Source organism: Chiloscyllium punctatum, chromosome 12 (genome assembly GCF_047496795.1).
Source record: "Chiloscyllium punctatum isolate Juve2018m chromosome 12, sChiPun1.3, whole genome shotgun sequence".
NCBI classification, from domain to species: domain Eukaryota; kingdom Metazoa; phylum Chordata; class Chondrichthyes; order Orectolobiformes; family Hemiscylliidae; genus Chiloscyllium; species Chiloscyllium punctatum.
In genome coordinates this window covers 33,050,945-33,074,562 of record NC_092750.1, presented here as the reverse complement: position 1 = coordinate 33,074,562, position 23,618 = coordinate 33,050,945, and the positions used below count along the sequence as shown (strand labels likewise).

Here is a 23,618-nt window from a genome sequence, read left to right as displayed (position 1 = left end):
GCTTTCTTTCTACAGATGTTATTGTGTTTCTCCAGCAATTTTTATTTTTATTTTAGATTTCCACTATCTGTATTTCTTTGTTTTAGGAAATTTAATGAATTAGAAATAGATTTTCCTTTATTGTCACGTGTACTAAAGTACAGGAGTACATTGAAAAGTTTATAGTGTCACCTCTTAAAGTGCCAACTTTAGTACCTTGGTACAAATCTTAGATACGAAAAGAAGAATAAAAAAAGTAGTTGCATTACTTTACAGTGATTCATAGTAGAAGTTAAAAAATATAATATGTTAAAAAGATAGACATTATAGTCAGACAAGCAAATTACAAATAAACATTACATTACAGTAGCTTAGCATAGGGGCTTCCACACATGGTCTGACTAGCCACGTCAGACCCCAGTCCAACAACCATCTCTGCTCCAAGCCTCCAGTCCGCTGTGGACTCACTCTCAGCTGCTGCAAGGTAAGATTTCTCTGGGCCTCATTCCCCGTGCTGGCCTCCACTCCGGGACTGCTTGCCTGCACTGGCCTACGCTCTGGGATTGCTTCCCTGCACCGGCCTCCACTCTGTGGACTCGCTGGTGGTGGACTCCGGTCTGTAGTTGCCGCCTCCATTCCCCTTTGGGTAAGTCAGTAGTTGAATTAAAAAAAACGCAGAAAAGTAAAGAATGAGTGGAACAGAGGGCCTCTGGTTGGAGTGTCTTACTCTGCCGCCATCTAGTATTTTAATGATGGTCAGCTTTAACTCCTAGCTCTGAATTGACAGGGAATATGCACTTAGTACCTAAATTCATTTTGTGAGGAAGAAATTGAAATGTGTTTTGTATCATTGTGGGCGGCACGGTGGCACAGTGGTTAGCACTGCTGCCTCACAGCGCCTGAGACCCGGGTTCAATTCCCGCCTCAGGCGACTGACTGTGTGGAGTTTGCACGTTCTCCCCGTGTCTGCGTGGGTTTCCTCTGGGTGCTCCGGTTTCCTCCCACACTCCAAAGATGTGCAGGTCAGGTGAATTGGCCATGCTAAATTGCCCGTAGTGTGAGGTAAGGGGTAGATGTAGATGTAGGGGTATGGGTGGGTTACGCTTCGGCGGGGCGGTGTGGACTTGTTGGGCCGAAGGGCCTGTTTCCACACTGTAAGTAATCTAATCTAATCTAATTTAAGAAAATTCGTATAAAGCTGCAGTGGCTATAAGTAAATTGAATGCTTTTATTGTAGTCCTTTGGCAGGCAGTCAATCCTTTTGAATGAATAGTTGGCAAATTATGAAACTGTGAAAGCTGCTGGGCCTAATGCACTTGCATTAGTTCCTGAACTTTATGGGCAAAAGTTCAGAAATCCGAGGAAGAGACAGAAGGTTGTTTCATGGAAAGATTTAAAAATAGTATTGCTTTAGAAATAAGGTCATATCTAGAAGACTGTCAAGTATCTTAAATAAGAGAAGCCACTATTTTTTAGGAGCAGGGAAAGGTCATTAGTGAGATCGTAGCTAATCTGTGGCCCACCACCATGTAGCTGCCTTTGGCCCATATCTCTTAATAACTTAGCTTAACAAAACATTACATATCTCAGATTTAAATTTAACAATTAATCTAGTGTCAACTGCCATTTGTGGAAGAGAGTTCCAAAACTCTACCACCCTTTTTCTCTAGAAGAGCTTTCTAACATCTTTCCTGAACAGTCTGGCCCTAATTTTTAGCCTATGCCCCCTCATTCTGAAATCTCTGAACAGTGGAAATAGTTTATCTTTATCTACCCTGTTAATACCTTGAAGACTTTGATCAGATCACCTCTCAACCTTTTAAATTCTAGAGAAAATGGGCTTAATTTGTATAATGTCTCTTCAAAACCTAGCCCCTGAAGACTGGGTATCATTTTTGTAAACCTAAATTGTACTCCCTCCAAGATCAATATATCCTTGTTAAGATGTGGTGCTGAGATCTGCTTACAGGACTCCCAATTTTGGCTGGTAATCATGAACTGTCCTGTAAACACAGCAACAACCCTTTGGAAAACTGCACAAAGTCTAGAAAGATAAGGGAATTGATAATTAACATGACTATAATTGCCAAGAGGAAGCTTGGCAAGATGAAAAGATGGAAAGATAGAGGCTTCTCAAAGTAGTTAATGAACAAAACATTGGGCTGGATGCCTTGCACAAAGATGGTTACTGGGAGACAAAGGCTGCTTTCTGCAAACATGGCTGATGGTTCCATGACACAACTCCTGACTGAAGCTAAGCATCAATTTAATGAAGCTTAAAAATGTGTTGCTGGAAAAGCGCAGCAGGTCAGGCAGCATCAAAGGAACAGGACAATCGATGTTTTGGGCATAAACCCTTCTTCAGGAATCCTGAAGAAGGGCTTATGCCTGAAACATCGATTGTCCTGTTCCTTTGATGCTGCCTGACCTGCTGCGCTTTTCCAACAACACATTTTTAAGCTCAGATCTCCAGCATCTGCAGTCCTCATTTTCTCCTAATCAATTTAATGAAGTCCTTTCTAACCTAAAGCAATGGTGAAGAATGGGATAGCTTCCTGAAGATGAGGTTCTGATGACCAGATTGGTCTTGGGTGAAGCCTTGTAGGACATTACAGGTAGAGTGTACTGTGGTATCATAGACAACTGAAGCAGGCAATGAGGGATGTGATAGATGTTAAAGAGCTGGGAGAGAGACAGATGGAAGATGAAGACATGGAGCAGTTGGAATGTCACCTTCTGCATGACTGAGCACAACAAGCCAGACAGGACATAATTGACACCAATTTTGGTAGATGAGAGCCCAGTGTAGTGATCCACTCATTGATTGTAAATCTGTGGTGCTCAGAAGGCAAGTGACCATTTTGTTCTGAAAGGCAAATGCAGCATGTGTTTGTTTGCTTATTGTTGACTTCTGCTATGGATGAATAAAAATGCTAGAAATGTTTGAAGGCTTTCCTTTGTGTGATGGTCCCACATTGAACAATGAAAAGCTACTGGTCTACTCTGGATATTGGACAAAGAATAGCACTGACTTAGACAGGGTTGTAAGATGAGATGATACTAAGGATAGGTCAGCTGACCGGCTTGATTCTTAAACAGCAATTGGTGTAGAGCTGTCCACTCATGGAATGAAATGTCAGCTATGCCTTGAAAAGCATTGGTTTGTGGTTGATCTCCCACTCTGTGCACAGTAAAAAGCAACTCCGATTGACAATGCTTGACCAGGTCCATGGCTGGACTTTGAAGATGGCACCACTGTCAGGATCCTGGGATTTCACAGTAGTGGTGAGTGCTTCATTCACAGCAGATGGGAGAATAGGACAAGCATGGGTGTGATATAGGTGTGCTACATATGTAATGAGGAAAGTTGGGAAGGCAGTGCAAGAAAACCTTATGGACAGCAACTCTGTATGAAATTTGCCAAAAAAGACATTTGCTGATCTCTAATAGGATTGAGCCCAGAGTTAATATTTGAAGCTAGTGACTTTTCATCAGAAGCTTTATTTCATTCTTCTTAAATACTGTTATGAACTGGTCACTATTTAATACCTAGGAAAGCTAAGTACTCACAACTATCAAATACAATCTCCTACTTTTTATCTTGTTTTACCAGCAAGTATATAAAGAGGTTCAAGTATATCTATGCATACCATGGAAAGTATTGAGATCCCAAGCCCAACAATGTCATTTCTTGCTCACTTTAATTTAGGAATCAGAAATACAATTTTCTCCATCCAATTATGGACAGTGGCTAATGTGTTCAACATCTGCTTACATGATATATTTAGATTAGTAGGGAAATAAAGAAATTGCCTATTAACATTGTTTTTGGAAATAATTCAAAAGTTGATCTTCGAAGGCATTATTGAGGCTTAAGGAATTTATGTAACAACTGAAGCTGCACAACTGATGAATTTGAATATTTGAAATAAATTTTCAACAACTAAATTTTGTATATTTAAGATGGATAAATCCTGGCGGCACAGTGACTGAGTGGTTAGCACTGTTGCCTCACAGCACCAGGGACCTCAGGCGACTGTCTGTGTGGAGCTTGCACACTCCCTTTGTGTCTGCATAGGTTCCCTCCGGGTACTCCGATTTCCTCCCACAATCCAGACAGGTTAGGTGAATTGGCCAGGCTAAATTGCCCATAGTATTCAGGGATGTGTGGGTTAGGTGCATTAGTCGGAGGTAAATGTAGACTATTAGGGGAACGGGTCTAGATAGGTTACTCTTTGGAGGATCGGTGTGTATTTGTGGGCCAATTGGCTTGTTTCCACACTGTAGGGATTCTATGATTCTATGACTTCATCAATAATACTCAGAACTGGAACATTTTGTGTTTTGAGCACATGTTAAGAAAGTATATCAGAAAATAATGTACTATGAGAGTTGTTGTGGTTCTGTTCGCCGAGCTGGGAATTTGTGTTGCTGACTTTTCGTCCCCTGTCTAAATGTCATCCTCAGTGCTTGGGAGCCTCCTGTGAAGCGCTTCTGTGATGTTTCCTCCGGCATTCATAGTGATTTGTACCTGCCGCTTCGGTTGTCAGTTCCAGCTGTCCGCTGCAGTGGCTGGTATATTGGGTCCAGGTCGATGTGCTTATTGCTTGAATCTGTGGATGAGTGCCATGCCTCTAGGAATTCCCTGGCTGTTCTTTGTTTGGCCTGTCCTATAATAGTAGTGTTGTCTCAGTCGAACTCATGTTCCTTGTCATCTGAGTGTGTGGCTACTAAGGATGTCGTTTTGTGGCTAGTTGGTGTTCATGGATGCGGACTGTTAGCTGTCTTCCTGTTTGTCCTATGTAGTGTTTTGTGCAGTCCTTGCATGGGATTGTGTACACTACATTGGTTTAGCTCATGCTGGGTATCGGGTCCTTCGTCCTGGTGAGTTGTTGTCTGAGAGTGGCTGTTGGTTTGTGTGCTGTTATGATTCCTAGTGGTCGCAGTAGTCTGGCTGTTAGTTCAGAAATGTTTTTGATGTATGGTAGTGTGGCTAGTCCTTTGGGTTGTGGCATGTCTTCATTCTGTTGTCTTTCCCTTAGGCATCTGTTGATGAAATTGCGGGGGTACCCGTTTTTGGCAAATACATTGTGTAGGTGTTCTTCTTCCTCTTTTTGCAGTTCTGTGGTACTGCAGTGTGTTGTGGCCCTTTTGAACAGTGTCTTGATGCAACTTCTTTTGTGTGTGTACAAAATCCCATGCAAGGACTGCACAAAACACTACATAGGACAAACAGGAAGACAGCTAACAGTCCGCATCCATGAACACCAACTAGCCACAAAACGACATCCTTAGTAGCCACACACTCAGATGACAAGCAACATGAGGTCGACTGGGACAACACTACTATTATAGGACAAGCCAAACAGAGAACAGCCAGGGAATTCCTAGAGGCATGGCACTCATCCACAGATTCAATCAATAAGCACATCGACATGGACCCAATACACCGGCCACTGCAGCGGACAGCTGGAACTGACAACCGGAAGCAGCAGGTACAAATCACTATAAATGCTGGAGGAAACATCACAGAAGCACTTCACAGGAGGCTTCCAAGCACTGAGGATGTCACCTAGACAGGGGACGAAACGTCTGCAACACAAATTCCCAGCTCAGCGAACAGAACCACAACAACGAGCACCCGAGCTACAAATCTTCTCCCAAACTTGGAGTACTATGAGAGTGTCCATCCACTAATTTTAAGGAACAAATTGAGTAGGTTTAAATGCTTAAAGGCTGCAACGTAATGGCCCAGATGGCTGAAAATGGTGAAATTGTGACAATTGAAAAAGTTGTGGATCGGTTGGGGGAAAGGAGTTGATAGGTAAAGAATATGCTTGTTTAGGATTGTGGGGCTATTAAAGGGGTCAATGACAGGTTGGGTTGTAACTTTTTAGGTATCCCCTTATTTACTAAATCATTCAAACCTGCCAGGCTTTACATTCTGACATTTGCCAAACCCCTGTCTTGAGCTGTGTGGTCCCTGCTGACATTCTCAAAATCTGAGCTCCTTTCAAAAGTCTTCAAGCCCCTGCAAAGCTAAAATACTGCCAGATTGTGGCTCACCTTCTAAGTGCAAAGATTCCAGAACTGCCCCTTTTTCTAGAATTGGTGTCACTGTTAATACTGCTTGGCATATTGAATGTTAGAAAACCGTGACGTATATTGAATGTTAGAAAGCCCTGACTCGCTTTTAGCAAGAGAGAGCTATTTACACCATGAATTGCCCATTGTTGAAGTGGCAGAGCAGTAAGCAGTGCCGCATGTTATTTAGACTTGCTCATGTCTTTTTTTAATGTTGACAATATTTTGGACTGCAATCTAAGGCAAGCAGTTATGTGATTTTTTTTATTCCATCAGGTTGAAATAATCTGAAATGAACCATTTGTTTCTGAACAAGTATTGTAAATTTGAGTGGGTGAATTCAGTGTCAAATGAGATGCAGAAATAGTAAAATGAAGGAAATAGCTTTCAGTGAAAATGGAAAATGGGCCATTGCAGAGGAACTGCCTATAATACACCTTTTCGATTTTCCTATTCATTTGAGGTCATGTTTCAAACTTCCTTCCCCTTTCAATTGTTCTATCCCTCCCCTTCCTTTCTCACAGGTGACTGCAAGCATTGTGTACTAACCATACTTGTATTAGCTCAGACAGTGAATCAAATTACTTTAATTTGGGTATCTGCTGAAAGTTAAAGCAACACTTGAAAATAAATTTGTCGCTTCATATGTATTAGAGTTAATTACTCTCAATTTGTTCACAAACTTCAGATTATCTAAATACTCTAATAAACGCTAATGAAACAGCAAAATACTTTTATCCCTCTTAACTCCTATGAAGAAGGGAAATTATTTGATGTAAAAAACAATTTCATTGTAAAAAAAGACATTCTGCAACAATGTTACTTGTATGTGATGCACTGCCATGGCACATTTTATGTAACCAGGACTAAGCACTTGCACTCATAGTCCTGTCTATTTCAAGCTGAAGCAGAGATCGAATAGACAAAACTTCAAGTGGAATGCTGTTACTTGTAGCTGTTACATGCAACTGTTACAGGAAATAAGATTTTGCATGGTCTCTTATAAACTGAAGCCAAGCAAGGATTGGATAATTGATAAAAATGAAATCCCAGCATATCAGATAAAAACAGAAGAATTAAGAATGGTAGTTAGCCATGTGAGTTCTCAAGCCTGTTTTGCAATTTAGTAAAATCATGGCTGATCATTGACCTCAGTTTCCCTACCTGATCCACATAGTCTTTGATTCCCTTAGAAACCAAAAATTATTGATCTTAATCCTAAATTTACTGAGTGACTGAGCATCCACAGCTCTGATGTGGAAATTTCTTAAAATTCACAGCCCTCCCATTGAAGAAATATCTCCATATCTCAGTAGGAAATTCCTTATTCTAATTCTGAGCTTCCCGGTTCTGGACTCTCCAGTCAAGAGAAACAGTCTTGCAATCTATTTTGTCAAATCCTTTCCGAAAACCTTATCTGGTTCACGAGGAACATATCTCATTTTTTCTATAGAGTATAGCCATTCTGTTCAATCACTTTTCATGCTAAATATGAGCAGGAGTTGGCCAGTTGCCCTTTCAAACCTGCACTTTCATTCCATATAGTTAGGACTGATCTTCTACCTCAAATCCATCTTTTGCACTTTGGTATCCAAAATTCTGTTGACTTCTATATTGAAAATATACAATAATTGAGCAAGAGAGAGAACCTGCACAGTTACCGCCTTTGCTGTTTGAATTCATGCATCTCTGGACATTGGAGTGCATCTGGGAAAATTAACAAACAGTGAAATTCACAACTAATCTTGGAGGAACTGTTGGGCGAATTTCACAGCACAGAATCAGATAAGTTAATTGTTGTTTTAAGTCTGTCCAAGAGAAAGGCTACAGTAGTGAGTATAGTGGATTCTTTCTTGATTATGTGATTTTGGAGATAAGTCTCTTGATTAAACTTAAAATATAAGCCATAGCTATTAATTTAACCTGGGGCAGTGTTAAGACAGTGTTATTTTCTGGGTCTGTACATTGTGAACGAGCAAAAGTGGTCTTTGCAGTGATATGTACTTCTTGTTAGATGTGGGAGTTTAAAGAGAGTTTAAGGGTTACTTTGGATTATATCTGCCGTAAATACTGTTGGATGCGAATTGTACCAGATCGAGTGGATCGGTTGAAGAGACAGATAGAAGCGATGAGGAATTTGCAACAGCAACAGTATGTGATGGATGGCAGTTATAGGAAGAGGGGAAAGTCTCAGATACAGTCACATAGATGGTTTAACTCCAGGAAGGGTAAGAGAGGTAGGCAGCTAGTGCAGGAGTCTTTTATGGATATACCCATTTCAAACAGGTATGCTATTTTGGAAAATGTAGGGGGTGATGGATTCTCAGGGGAACGTAGCACGAACAGCCAAGTTTCTGGTATTGATACTGGCTCTAATGTAACGAGGGGTACACCGGCTTCCAAGAGATCAATTGCGTTAGGGGATTCTGTAGTCTGAGGTACAGACATACGTTTCTGTGACCATCAGAGATAAAGCAGAATGGTGTGTTGTTTCCCTGGTGCCAGGATCAAGGATGTCTCAGAGAGGGTGCAGAATGTTCTTACGGGGAGAGGGGGCAGCAGGAGGTTATTGTCCACATTGGAACCAACGACATTGGAAGGGAAGAGGTTGAGACTCTGAAGGGAGATTACAGAGAGTCAGGCAGAAATTTAAAAACGAGGTCCTCAAGGGTAGTAATATCTGGATTACTCCCAGGGCTACGAGCTAGTGAGGGCAGGAATAGGAGGATAGAGCAGATGAATGCATAGCTGAGGAGCTGGTGTATGGGAGAAGGATTCACATTTTTGGATCATTGGAATCACTTTTGGGGTAGAAGTGACCTGTACAAGAAGGACAGATTGCACCTAAATTGGAAGGGGGCTAATATATTGGCAGGGAAATTTGCTAGAACTGGTTGGGATGATTTAAGCTAGTAAGGTGGGGGGGTGGGACCCAGGGAGATAGTGAGGAAAGAGATCGATCTGAGACAGGTACAGCTGAGAACAGAATTGAGTCAAACAGTCAGGGCAGGCAGGGACAAGGTAGGACTAATAAATTAAATTGCATTTATTTCAATGCAAGGGGCCTAACAGGGAAGGCAGATGAACTCAGGGCATGGTTAGGAACATGGGACTGGGATATCATAGCAATTACGGAAACGTGGCTCAGGGATGGGCAGAACTGGTAGCTTAATGTTCCAGGATACAAATGCTACAGGGACGATAGAAAGGGAGGCAAGAGAGAAGGGGGAGTGGCATTTTTGATAAGGGATAGCATTACAGCTGTGCTGAGGGAGGATATTCCTGGAAATACATCCAGGGAAGGTATTTGGGTGGAACTGAGAAATAGGAAAGGGATGATCACCTTATTGGGATTGTATTATAGACCCCCAATGGACAGAGGGAAATTGAGAAACAAACTTGTAAGGAGATCTCAGCTATCTGTAAGAATAATAGGGTAGTTATGGTAAAGGATTTTAACTTTCCAAACATCAACTGGGACTGCCATAGTGTTAAAGGTTTAGACCATAAGACCATAAGACATAGGAGTGGAAGTAAGGCCATTCGGCCCATCGAGTCCACTCCGCCATTCAATCATGGCTGATGCGCATTTCAGCTCCACTTACCAGCGTTCTCCCCGTAGCCCTTAATTCCTCTAGACAACAAGAATCTATCAATCTCGGCCTTGAAGACATTTAGCGTCCCGGCTTCCACTGCACTCCGTGGCAATAAATTCCACAGGCCCACCACTCTCTGGCTGAAGAAATGTCTCCGCATTTCTGTTCTGAAATGACCCCCTCTAATTCTAAGGCTGTGCCCACGGGTCCTAGTCTCCTCGTCTAACAGAAACAATTTCCTAGCATCCACCCTTTCCAAGCCATGTATTATTTTGTACATCTCTATTAAGTCTCCCCTTAATCTTCTAAACTCCAACGAATACAATCCCAGTATCCTCAGCCGTTCCTCATATGCTAGACCTGTCATTCCAGGGATCATCCGTGTGAATCTCCGCTGGACACGTTCCAGTGCCGGTATGTCCTTCCTGAGGTGTGGGGACCAAAACTGGACACAATACTCCAAATGGGGCCTAACCAGAGCTTTATAAAGTCTTAGTAGTACATCTCTGCTTTTATATTCCAACCCTCTTGAGATAAGAGACAACATTGCATTCGCTTTCTTAATCACAGACTCAACCTGCATGTTTACCTTTAGAGAATCCTCGACTAGCACTCCCAGATCCCTTTGTGCTTTGGCTTTATTAATTTTCTCACCATTTAGAAAGTAGTCCATGCTTTTATTCTTTTTGCCAAAGTGCAAGACCTCGCACTTGCTCATGTTAAATTCCATCAGCCATTTCCTGGACCACTCTCCCAACCTGTCTAGATCCTTCTGTAGCCTCCCACTTCCTCAGTACTACCTGCCTGTCCACCTAACTTCGTATCATCGGCAAACTTTGCTAGAATGCCCCCTGTTCCCTCATCCAAATCATTAATATATAATGCGAACAGCTGTGGCCCCAGCACCGAACCCTGCGGGACACCGCTCGTCACCGGCTGCCATTCTGAAAAAGAACCTTTTTCCCAACTCTCTGCCTTCTGTTAGACAGCCAATCCTCAATCCATCCCAGCAGCTCACCTCGAACACCATGGGCCCTGACCTTGCTCAGCAGCCTCCCGTGTGGCACCTTATCAAAGGCCTTTTGAAAGTCTAGATAGACCACATCTAGATGGAGAGGAATTTCTTCAGTGTGTACAAGACAATTTTTTGATTCAGTATGTGGATGTACCTACTAGAGAAGGTGCAAAACTTGACGTACTCTTTGGAAATAAGGCAGGGCAGGTGACTAAGGTGTCAGTGGGGGAGCATTTTGGGGTCAGCGACCATAATTCTATTCGTTTTAAAATAGTGATGGAAAAGGATAGATCAGATCTAAAAGTTGAAGTTCTAAATTGGCGAAAGGCCAGTTTTGACGGTATTAGGCAAGAACTTTTGAAAGCTGACTGGGGACAGATGTTCGCAGGTAAAGGGACGGCTGGAAATTGCGAAGCCTTCAGAAATGAGATAACAAGAATCTAGAGAAAGTATATTCCTGTCGGGGTGAAAGGGAAGGCTGGTAAGTATAGGGAATGCTGGATGACTAAAGAAATTGAGGGTTTGGTTAAGAAAAAGAAGGAAGCAAATGTCAGGTATAGACAGGATAGATCGAGTGAATCCTTAAAAGAGTATGAAGAAAGTAGGAGGGAAATCAGGAGGGCAAAACGGGGACATGAGATAGCTTTGCAAATAGAATTAAGGAGAATCCAAAGGATTTTTACAAATATATTAAGGACAAAAGGGTAACTAGGGAGAGAATAGGGCCTCCCAGAGATCAGCAAGGTGGCCTTTGTGTGGAGCCTCAGAAAATGGGGGAGATACCAAATGAATATTTTGCAAAATATTTCCTGTGGAAAAGGATATGGAAGATATAGACTGTGGGGAAATAGATGGTGACATCTTGCAAAATGTCCACATTACAGAGGAGGAAGTGCTGGATGTCTTGAAATGGTTAAAAATGGATAAATCCCCAGGACCTGATCAGGTGTACCTGAGAACTCTGTGGGAAGCTAGAGAAGTGATTACTGGGCTTCTTGCTGAGATATTTGTATCATCGATAGTCACAGGTGAGGTGCCGGAAGACTGGAGGTTGGCAAACATGCCACTGTTTAAGAAGGGCGGTAAAGACAAGCCAAGGAACTACAGACCGGTGAGCCTGACCTCGGTGGTGGGCAAGTTGTTGGAGGGAATAACTGAGGGACAAGATGTGCAGGTATTTGGAAAGGGAAGGACTGATTCGGGTTAGTCAACATGGCTTTGTGCGTGGGAAATCATGTATCACAAACTTGATTGAGTTTTTTGAAGAAGTAACAAAGAAGATTGATGAGGGCAGAGCAGTTGATGTGATCAATATGGACTTCAGTAAGGCGATCGACAAGGTTTCCCGTGGGAGACTGATGGGCAAGGTTAGATCTCATGGAATACAGGGAGAACTAGCCATTTGGATACACAACTGGCTCAAAGGTAGAAGACAGAGGGTGGTGGTGGAGGGTTGTTTTTCAGACTGGAGGCCTGTGACCAGTGGAGTGCCACAAGGATCGGTGCTGGGCCCTCTACGTTTTGTCATTTACATAAATGATTTGGATACGAGCATAAGAGGTACAGTTAGTAAATTTGCAGATGACACCAAAATTGGAGGTGTAGTGGACAGCGAAGAGGGTTACCTCAGATTACAACAGGATCTGGACCAGATGGGCCAATGGGCTGTGAAGTGGCAGATGGAGTTTAATTCAGATAAATGTGAGGTGCTGCATTTTGGGAAAGCAAATCTTAGCAGGACTTATACACTTAATGGTAAGGTCCTAAGTTCCTTTGCTGAACAAAGAGACCTTGGAGTGCAGGTTCATAGCTCCTTGAAAGTGGAGTCACAGGTAGATAGGATAGTGAAGAAGGCATTTGGTATGCTTTCCTTTATTGGTCAGAATATTGTGTTCAGGAGTTGGGAGGTCATGTTGCGGCTGTACAGGACATTGGTTAGGCCACTGTTGGAATATTGCGTGCAATTCTGGTTTCCTTCCCATCGGAAAGATGTTGTGAAACTTGAAAGGGTTCAGAGTAGAGTTACAAGGATGTTGCCAGGGTTGGAGGATTTGAGCTGTAGCAAGAGGGTGAACAGGCTGGGGCTGTTTTCCCTGGAGCGTCGGAGGCTGAGGGGAGACCTTATAGAGTTGTTTTCAAAATTATGAGGGGCATGGATAGGATAAATAGACAAAGTCTTTTTCCTGGGGTCGGGGAGTCCAGAACTGGAGGGCATAGGTTTACCGTGAGAGGGGAAAGATTTAAAAGAGACCTCAGGGGGAACGTTTTCTCGCAGAGGGTGGTACGTGTATGGAATGAGTTGCCAGAGGATGTGGTGGAGGCTGTTACAATTGCAACATTTAAGAGGCATTTGGATGGGTATATGAATAGGAAGGGTTTGGAGGGCTGTGGGCCGGGTGCTGGCAGGTGGGACTAGATTGGGTTGGGATATCTGGTCGACATGGATGGGTTGGACCAAAGGGTCTGTTTCCGTGCTGTACATCTCTATGACTTTATTCATGACTGTCTTGAGTATTGAACTCCAAAGATCCATTGCCCTCTGAATGAAGAGCTATGTCTTGATTTCAGGCCTAAGTTCTGCTTGAGAATTGTAGGGCCAACCCTCTCCTCCCAAGTCAATTTACACTTTCAAAACAAGCAATCAGGTATGAATCTCATTTTAAGAAAGGTATATCAAAATGTATGTAAAAGACAGACTAACCTGCTTTGAATTGGAGAAGAAATTATTTGAATTTTCTGCTCTGTTTTGGATGTTGAGGTGCTGTTTCTACATATTTTTAAAAAATGTAAATACTTGTGGCATTTAGCTCATAAGCATCTGTTTCTGAATATAGTTTGCTGTTAAAAATAGAAGAACAGCAGTAAAGAATGTGGGATTTCTTGTGGATAAGTACCAAGTGCTAAGGAACCTTGATATGATTGACAAAGCAAAGACTTCCAGCTTTTCTAATAGAGAGGAAAAAGCAGGATTGCTATCAATATTTTAACAGTGAGAAAAAGAATTCCATTTGAAGAAGCTAAAGCTGCATTCACTTGTTCCATTACATATACTCAGCTGAAAAGTTAAAATCCAAGGGATACAAGGGTGGGGGTGGGTTGGATCCAAGATTGACAGAAAACGAAGTGTAATGGTCAGGTGGCTGTATTTGCTTATGGAAAGTGGTTTCTACTGGCGGTTGAGGTGGAAATCCCATCCTCTTTTTAAAGGAACTTGGATCTGTACCTGAAGCACTGTCAGCTGCAAGGCCCAAACTCAGCTGCCAGTAAGTGGGATTAGAATGGATGTCTCGTTTATTCAGATGGTGCAAACATGATAGGCTGAATAACATCTTTGTGTGGTGTGCCTTGGTGAAAGATGTGTGCATTGGCAGAATTAAGAGTGAGGAGTGGTGGCCCCGTGAGTGAGGGAACAGGGAGAAAATGTGACACATATCATTCATCTTCTTCAGGCATTTCACTTAATCTAGAACTCAGCACTGACCCAGGCCACTATCTCCACCCCCATGGCTGTATCTGGTGATGTAGCTTCTTTCGTTGGACCAGTGCTGTCCTTTAGACAACCACAACTGCAAACAATTCCAGATCCCTGTCTGCACCATATTAATTCTAAAAGAGTACATATTTTGGAACTATTGTAAATACCCTTTGTATGTAGATCCAGTTAGTGTATTATAAAGATTTTTTAAAAATTTAAAATAAATACTACTGAAAGATCATCTGGATGTTGGTTAAATTTCTTGCAATTCCATGCTTAGTGCCAAAGGTAATGTGTAAGAGGTGAGCGATTGTTTAAATTCCCCTTCCTTTGTGGAATTATATTGCAACAAATAATCAAGTATCAGTTGTTAAAAAAATTGAATGTGTTTGTGAACATGGCCAGCCATTAATTAACAGGATTTAAGTGCTACGGCCTGCAACATCTTTTCAATTTTTACCACCTACCCTTCATCATGAGTTAGGAATGTTTGCTGATGACTGCATTATATTCAAAATCATTTGTGACTTGTCAAACCCTAAGCTGTCTGTGTCCAAACAGAAGTCTGGATAACATTCAGGCTTGGGTTGATTAAATGGCAAGTAAGATTTGCACTACCTAAGTGCCAGGCAATTGTCATCACCAACGACAGAAAGGTAATAACTGCCTTTTGACAATCAATGATGTTATCAACAACTTGTAAGATTTGAATTGGATGTAAGATCAGGTCAGAGACTGTGAATTCTGTGGCAAGTAATTCACCACTTCACTCTGAGACCCACAAAAAATGACAGGATGGCCGTTAGATTTGGGGTGTGTTTATTTTCCTCCATTTACTTGAGGGAATTTTCTTCCTGTGGCTCCTGCCTCTGGAGACTGTATGGTGGGTGGATACTGAAGGTTGCTGTTCTCAAAGGCCTTGGTAACAATGTTGTAATTGCTGTCTTTTTTGATGCTGTTGTCAATTTCCAACAAGGCCATTAGGAATCCTCCAAGGGTCCATTTCATGCAGGGTATGTTATAATCAGGATTGCTTGAGGCCATAATAATTTTTATGTTCATTTTTGCAAAATAAATTACTTTTCTATCAAATTGATTTAATACCAGTCAGGTGGCATTATAAGTACAACTCCCCTAGCAGAGCCTCACATTCAAATAAATATACTCTGCCTCCAAAGAGAAAATGGTAACTTACTCAGTATGAGGTGGTAACAATTTTGTCATAGTATTTGGTAAGAAGATAGCAAAGTTTCAGCTGTGCCCTTATAATTGACTTTCAGAATGATCTCTCTGTTCTCATGTTCCCTTTTGTGTTGTTATCCCTTGGTCCCTGTTGACCTTTTATCCTCCTCCATTTCCATTCATCCCCATTACTTAAACGTAAATGTCTCCATTTCATCCCCTGAACTCATGGCTTTACAAATTGCTATGCCCGTCTTCCGTCGTCATTTCCGCCACCTCCAAAAGGACCCCACCACCAGGTATATATTTCCCTCCCCTCCCCTATCAGTGTTCCGAAAAGACCACTCCCTCCGTGATTCCCTCGTCAGGTCCACACCCCCCACCAACCCAATCTCCACTCCTGGCACCTTCCCCTGCAACCGCAAGAAATGCAAAACTTGCGCCCACACCTCCCCCCTTACTTCCCTCCAAAGCCCCAAGGGATCATTCCATATCCGTCACAAATTCACCTCCACCTCCACACACATCATTTACTGCATCCGCTGCACCCGCTGTGGCCTCCTCTATATTGGGGAGACAGGCCGCCTACTTGCAGAACGTTTCAGAGAACACCTCTGGGACACCCGGACCAACCACCCCGTTGCTCAAAACTTCAACTCCCCCTCCCACTCCACCAAGGACATGCAGGTCCTTGGACTCCTCCATCGTCAGACCATAGCAACACGACGGCTGGAGGAAGAGCGCCTCATCTTCCGCCTAGGACCCTCCAACCACAAGGGATGAACTCAGATTTCTCCAGTTTCCTCATTTCCCCTCCCCCCACCTTGTCTCAGTCCCAACCCTCAAACTCAGCATCATCTTCCTAACCTGCAATCTTCTTCCTGACCTCTCCGCCACCACCCCCACTCAGGTCTATCACCCTCACTTTAACTTCCTTCCACCTATTGCATTTCCAATGCCCCTCCCCCAAGTCCCTCCTCCCTACCTTTTATCTTAGCCTGCTGGGCACACTTTCCTCATTCCTGAAGAAGGGCTCATGCCCGAAACGTCCATTCTCTTGCTCCTTGGATGCTGCCTGACCTGCTGCGCTTTTCCAGCAACACATTTTCAGCAAATTGCTATGCCCTGTTGGCTATACATCTCCTCATAAAGAGACCAGAATGAAGGTAACTTATGCAAACCTTTCTCATCTTGCAGCTTTCCATTTTCTGCTATGTTCTATGAGATCCCACCTATCTACCTTGAATTGCCACTTTCATGATGATCATTCCCTCAATGAACCCCAGTCCAGTGCTGCTTCTCACTTTTCCCAGGACTATAGAATACCCACCCTGCTCATGAATACCCAAAACCCCAGGACTTACCATGGTCTACCCTACCCCAGACTATCTTGGCAAGACTGACTGAGCACGGCCCTGCACCTGAAGGGATGTCTCCACATGGCCCTGACTGACATACCTGTAATCCCTGTGTTTGACCTGCTGGACTGACTGTGTCCGAGTCCCTGGACACTAAGGACACATTTCACAGGACTGTGGCAGGACCAAGTGCCTGACTGACCATGATAAAGCCCCTGAGCTGAAATCGGGCAAGCCTCTGACTGACTGTGGAGTCCCCCGCCCCAGAGTTTGTTCATAGCCCTTCTTGACTCTACGAAGGACTGGTTTGCTTTGAATTTCAGACAAGTCCAAATGCTTGAAACCCATGCAGTGTATTTACTGTGTAAGCTGCTAGCAGGTGCTGGAGGTGTGATGTGGACGTAACATGTTGCCGTACAACAACAAATCCACCATTCTGTTCGGTTCTCTGAATTGTAACAAGCTGCTTCTGTGTCCCTTTGGGAGAAAAAGCAGTTCAAAGCAGAGAGCTTGACAGCCTCCATTTTGCACAAAGAATTTAAGATAAGAACCATAAGATGTATTCTGTGGATACATAAGATGTAAGATGCAGGTGTGTCCATGTATATACAATGACCTGGCAGAAGCATGCAAGATGTAAGTGTTCCTCCCCTCCAAAGAGGTGGTGTGAAAATTGCTGTCACTGGGTGAAAATTCTGGTATTCTCTTCCTAATGGCATTGAGTCTCCCTATAGCACATGGAGTACAGCAATTCGAGAAGACAACTAGGAATGGGCAATAAATACTGCCCAGCCAGCGATGCTCACTTCCCTGGTATGAATACAAACGAAGAGTGCAAATGCAGCTATGATGATGTGGTGTGGCTGGTGGTTTGGTGGTACAGATTTGAGTGACAAAAGGTGATGATGTTGATGGATCATGGAGAGAAATAATGAAGAATGAAGAATGTGGAATTGTATGAAGTCCTAGAGATATGTACAATGTGCTGATGTTGCCCTGTAATCACTTTAAGTTTTATGTCAGAAATAGGCACCATCTAATTTCTTGGGGAAGGATGGAAGAATTGAGACTTTTATAGAAATGAGGAGGTTGATCGGGGTGGATGATGGCCCAGTGGTATTATCACTGGACTGTTAATCCAGAGACCCAGGTAATGTTCTGGGGACCTGTGTTCAAATCCTGCTGTGGCAATTGGTGATATTTGAATTCAATAAGATTATGCAATTTAGAGTCTAATGATGTCGATTGTTGGGTAAAACCCATCTGGTTCACTGATGTTCTTTAGGTAAGGAACCTGTCATCCTTACCTGCTCTGGCCCATATGAATCCAAACCCACAGCAATGTGGTTGACTCTTAACTGTCCTCTGGGCACATAGGGGTGGGCAATAAATGCTGCCTAGTCTGCGATACCCATGTTCCACGAATTCGTTTAAAAAAAGGTGTGATTACATAATAATGAGAGGCAAATGCATGGAATTTAGATAGTTGCTACACATTAGTGAGATTCAGAACTCACTGTTTCAACTTTAAGGGGAAAATCAAAAACCTCTTTCTTGCTGGGTTTTCCAAGTTTTCCATATTTTTCTGCTAAAGGGAGTGGAAAATTTGATCTGTGAATCATAGAATTTGTTGTTGAGCCCATCTTGTCCTTACCCTAGCTCTCTGAATGATCGTTCTGATTTAGTACCATTTTCCTGCCTTTTGTGCATAATCCTGAATGTCGTTCTGTTTAAATTAGTATTTATGCTCTCCAGACTTGAATCTGTCTCAAACTCTACAAAGACACGCAGGACACTGGAAGAGCACAGCAAGCCAGGCAGCATCAGGAAGTGGAGAAGTCAACGTTTTGGATGTAACTCTTCTTCAGGACTGGAGGTGGGGGTAAGAGGATGTACAGGTAAGGGGGGGCGGGGAGAGAGGGTTAGGATAAAGGTTTTGTGTGGAAAGAGGGGCGGAGTGGTGAGGTAGTGATAGGTGTGCACAGGTAGAGGGTATGGCCTGCTTGGTCGATGGGATCCGGTTGGTACCTGGAAGGAAGAGTCAGTCAGAGGAATGGAAGGGAGGAGTGTTAAAGTACAGATTTGAGACAGCCCAGAGAATCCTTCGTGGACTCAATCTGTAAGCCACTGTTGATTTGTTCCAGAGATCGTTCTCTTTGGTAGTCTGGAATAAAAAACCTCTTACAGACAGTTTAGTTTAATTTTAGTCATCTCCTTTATTTACCCATATCATAACTGTTACAACATAACACTGATACTTATAAGTTAAACTAACTAGATTCCAATAACCCAGGAGAGTAGGATGTCAGCTCTTCAAGAGCCCCAGCAGGCTACTTTCCTATACTGTCACAAAGTGGCTTCCTTTATTCAAAAACACTGCATCTTCTTAATTAGACAGGATAATAGTGAAAGACAATAATTTGTAAGGAAGAGAAGTTAGTTGCTCCGTGCGCTTGACTAATCACTCCTTTCTCCCCAGCCCCCACTCCTCCATTTATCTCTCCACCCTGGAGGCTCCCTGCCTCTATTCCTGATGAAGGGCTTTTGCCCGAAACATCGATTTTCCTGCTGCTTGCATGCTGCCTGACCTGCTGTGCTTTTCCAGCACCACTCTAATCTAAACGCTGGTTTCCAGCATCTGCAATCCTCACATTTGCCTAGTTGATTTTAACCTTACTGCGAATCCTCTTGCAAGGATGTCTACCTTGAAGAAGTTCTCCTCCTGTCTCCACAAGAATCTCAGTGAGTCTCTCTCTCACTGCAACCACCAGGTCATCTCCTCTGCCCTGAAGCTCTTCACCTATTGTACTCTTTGCTACCTTCCCCCACCCTCCTCTCTGACCTATCACCTCCATCCCCAACCCCATTCACCTATTGTATTCTTTGCTACCTTCTCCTCAGCTCCTCCCCCATTTATCTCTCCACCCTGGAGGCTCCCTGCCTCTATTCCTGATGAAGGGCTTTTGCCCGAAACATCGATTTTCCTGCTCCTCGGATGCTGCCTGACCTGCTGTGCTTTTCCAGCACCACTGTAATCTAAACTCTGGTTTCCAGCATCTGCAGTCCTCACATTTGCCTACAGCCCCTGAACCATTAATCAGGTGGGAAAAACAAATCTAGCTGAGTTAGGCGTCTGCAGGTGAGAAGTTCCGATCATAAAGAGGTACCAGTCTGAGCTAATTGAAGAGTTCATAAGGTAACTTTGCATAGCTCGCATATCAGATACAATTGTTTAACAAAATGGCTTCTTAGCAAGAAGGGCAAACTTTGACCATAAAATGGCTTTCTGACCCATTGTGCCAGAAACTCTTCAATGTTAGATTTAAAATAATTTTTTATAGGTATTTTTTATTGAAAGAAAAAAATAAATTTTGTAACATTTTTTACAAAATTACAAAGTAATACAAACGAGTATAAACACTAATATACAATTAAATATATATAAAAAAGAAATAAATGATAACCAAAACACAACAAAAGAAAAAAAAGGAAAAAACTTAGCTAACTACTAATCTATCCTACAAACAACCAAAGCATAAAATAAGATATCTTACATTACTAGTAAGAAATAACGTAATAATTAAATAATTACGAATGTACTCAAAATGGATTAACATCAATTCATAGCACTCTTCTCTCCCTATCCGATTTGTAGGGACTGTCTGATAATGTGGTCTTCTTCTGTATATAATCTCGCATTTGGGAATACCAAAAAAGGTCTCCATTAGGCAGTCCAAACTTCTGGGGTAGCTGCTCAAAAGACATCATAAGCTCCCCATTGAACAGGTCCCTTAAGCAAGAGACACCTCTGGACCTCCAGGTTTTAATGTAGCATCTGTCAGCCCTGGCTGAAAACCCCATGCTCGCACTGTAGGAGTATAAGGAGGTTTTTTGTAAGTTACCCTCATCTTGCCGCATTATCCTCCAGGCTTTAATTGTATTTAATACAATAAGATTTATACAATAGTCCATAATAGCTCTCATCTAAAAATAAAAGATTGATGAAGCGACACTTTGCTTGGGAGGTCTCAATATCTAACCAAATTGATTGTGGGTTACAACAGATCTAATCAGCTACACAGCATAATAGAGAGATCAACTTTTATCTCCTAAAGTCTGGAAAATCCAGTCCTCCCCTTGCTTGTGGAAGCTGCAACTTTTCAAATTTGATAAGGGGCCGTCTATGATTCCAAATAAAGGAACCAGGCCAGCCGTGTAGTTTACGTAACGCCAGTCTCAGCAACATCAAAGGGAGCATTCTCATGGACTATAAGAGACGAGGCAGAATATTCATTTTAACTCAAGCTACTCTGCCTAACCAGGATATTGGGAGATTTCCCCAGCGTTGAAGGTCCTGCCTTATTTTCTGTAGTAGGTGCACAAAATTGGCTTTATACAGCTGACCAAATACTGGGGTGATAAAAATGCCTAAGTATAGAAAACCCTCCAGTGAGCACCGAAAGGGAAAGTAAGATCCGTCCGATAAATTGGATATATTAGTGAGACCACCCAACGGCATGGCCTCCGATTTCATAAAATTGATTTTAAAGCCTGAGAACATACTAAATAGACTAATTACTTGAATTAAGCAGGGCACAGATATCAAAGGATTACTTAAGAAAAGGAGGACATCATCTGCATAGAGAGTGATTTTATGTTTATCCGAACCAACCCTCTGAGCCGCTATGTTAGAGTCGGTTCGTATAGCTTCCACTAGTGGTTCAATTATTAGCGTGAATAATAAGGGTGAGAGAGGACATGCCTGACAACAGCCCCTACCCATGCTGAAGTTATCCGAACCTAAACCATTGGTAATCACAGCTGCTTTGGTGTCATTGTATAATGTTGAGACCCATTTAGAAAATGCCTGTCCAACACCAAACCTTTCCAGTGTGTAAAAAAGATATGACCATTCAACCCGGTCAAATGCCTTCTCTGCACCCAAGGAGATAACTATCCCCGGTATTCTTTCCTGTTGACAGGCTTGTATCATATTTAAGACCCTTCTAATGTTGTTAGATGATCTACGCCCTTGATAAACCCCGTCTGGTCCTCTTTTATGATATATGATATACCCTCTCCAATCTTATTGCTAACATTTTAGAAAGGATTTTAAAATCTACATTTGGCAAGGATATTGGTCTATATGATGAGCAATCTTCTGGGACCTTTTCTTTTTTAAGAATGAGAGAAATATTTGCTTCTCTCAACGAAGGTGGGAGGCAGCCCTGACTATGTGAGTGATTATACATGTCTATAAGTGGACCAGCCAGTTCCCCTATGAATTCTTTATAAAATTCAACCTGGAATCCGTCTGGTCCAGATGCTTTGCCACTCTGAAGCTGTCTAATTGTATCAAGTACTTCCTGGGTTGCCAGGGGAGCATTCAGGATCGACACCTGCTCCGAGGTTAAATCCAGAAAGGCCAAGTTTTTTAAAAAGGACTCCATCTTCTTAGTTCTATCCTCACAGTCCTGCGATTTATACAGTTCAAAATAGAACTTTCTAAAGGCTGTATTGATCCTTTTATGATCACAAGTCAGAGTACAAGCACTTTCCCTAATGGATGTGATAGCTTGAGGAGCCTTTTTTTCCTAGCAGGATATATTAGGTATCTGCCAGGATTGTTGCCATATTCATATAGTCTTTGCTTTGCAAATAATATTTCCCTCTTTGCTGTTTGGATAAGTGCAATATTCAAGTCTGTCCTAAGGGCTGTGATCCTTTGTAGCTTAGTAATAGAGGGCCTATCAACATATGCTATCTCAGCTGCCTTCAAGCGAGCCTCGAGTAGGTGCTGATGTTCTTCCTTTTGTCTTTTCTGGGTCGCAGAATATGAGATGATCAAACCTCGTGCATAAGCCTCAATAGTTTCCCACATCGTCGATGGTTTTCTGGCTGTACCTGAATTAATTTACAAAAAAGTTTTGAATTCTTGAGAAAAATATTTTATAAATTTGCTATCCTTCATTAAGAAGGAATCCATACGCCAATGTCTCATCGTCTCTACTCTTAACTTCCATATATACTGCGGCATGATCAGAGATTGTTATATTACCTATTTTGCAGGACAATATGGAATTCAAAAGGGTCAAGGGGGCAAAAAGCATATCAATTCTAGTATGACACTTGTGTGGGTTAGAATAGAAAGTAAAGTGTCTGCCCTGGGGGTGAAGACATCTCCACACATCTACTAGCCCTAGCTCCTTATTCAGAGCCGCCAATTGTCTGGATCTAAGAAATATACCCATAGTACTCTTGGGTATCCCTATCTGTCTCTGAGTCCATAATACAGTTAAAATCTTCTTGTATAATTGTATGGCAGGTCCCAAAAGGCATCAACTTGGAGAACGCTTCTGTTACAAACTTGAAGGGGTGTGCCGGGCGGCAATAAAGATTCAAAATCCCATACTCCTCTCCATTTATTATGGCTTTGATTAGTATATACTACTCAGATTCATTTTTTATCTGGCTTAAGATTTTAAAAGGAATATTCTTCTGAATGAGAATGACTACTACCCTACTTTTTGAGCTAAATGATGAGAAAAAGGCCTGGTCAAAACCACCCTGTTGTAATTTTAAGTGCTCTTTGTCAAGTAGATGTGTCTCCTGTAAAAGAGCTATATCAACCCTTTCTTTTTTGAGGTTTGATAACATCTTCTTCCTTTTGATTGGTGAATTACTCCCCTTGATATTCCAGGTGCACCACCTAAGCGAATGGCTAGCCATGATCGTCCAGGCAAGACCGAGACCCCCCCAGGAGGAAGAACCCCACCCAAAACACCCTGAGTAAAGACCATGGAAAATTCACAAAAGCAAAAATTCTTTAATACGTTTACACCAATATAATTAAAAACTATTCCTCAGTAAAAAGAAAATGCAAAACACATTTGAAAGGAGATTTTCCCCCTTGCTCCCAGGGGACGTAA

The 23,618-nt window shown here is 42.4% G+C and overlaps 1 protein-coding gene across 5 annotated transcripts in view; it reads left to right on the top strand.

The window, feature by feature from the left end:
• Positions 1-23,618, top strand: part of chdh (choline dehydrogenase) — a 97,722-nt gene that overhangs the window by 24,526 nt on the left and 49,578 nt on the right. For 2 of the 5 annotated variants that reach the window (XM_072582299.1, XM_072582297.1), the window contains exon 2: positions 18,445-18,565. The exons of 1 other annotated variant lie outside the window; for it this stretch is intronic. The gene's annotated coding sequence lies outside the window, so the exon portion shown is untranslated. Of the gene's footprint in view, positions 1-18,444; positions 18,588-23,618 lie in introns of all 5 variants that reach the window. 2 more of the 5 variants (XM_072582300.1, XM_072582298.1) reach the window with 2 other exon arrangements.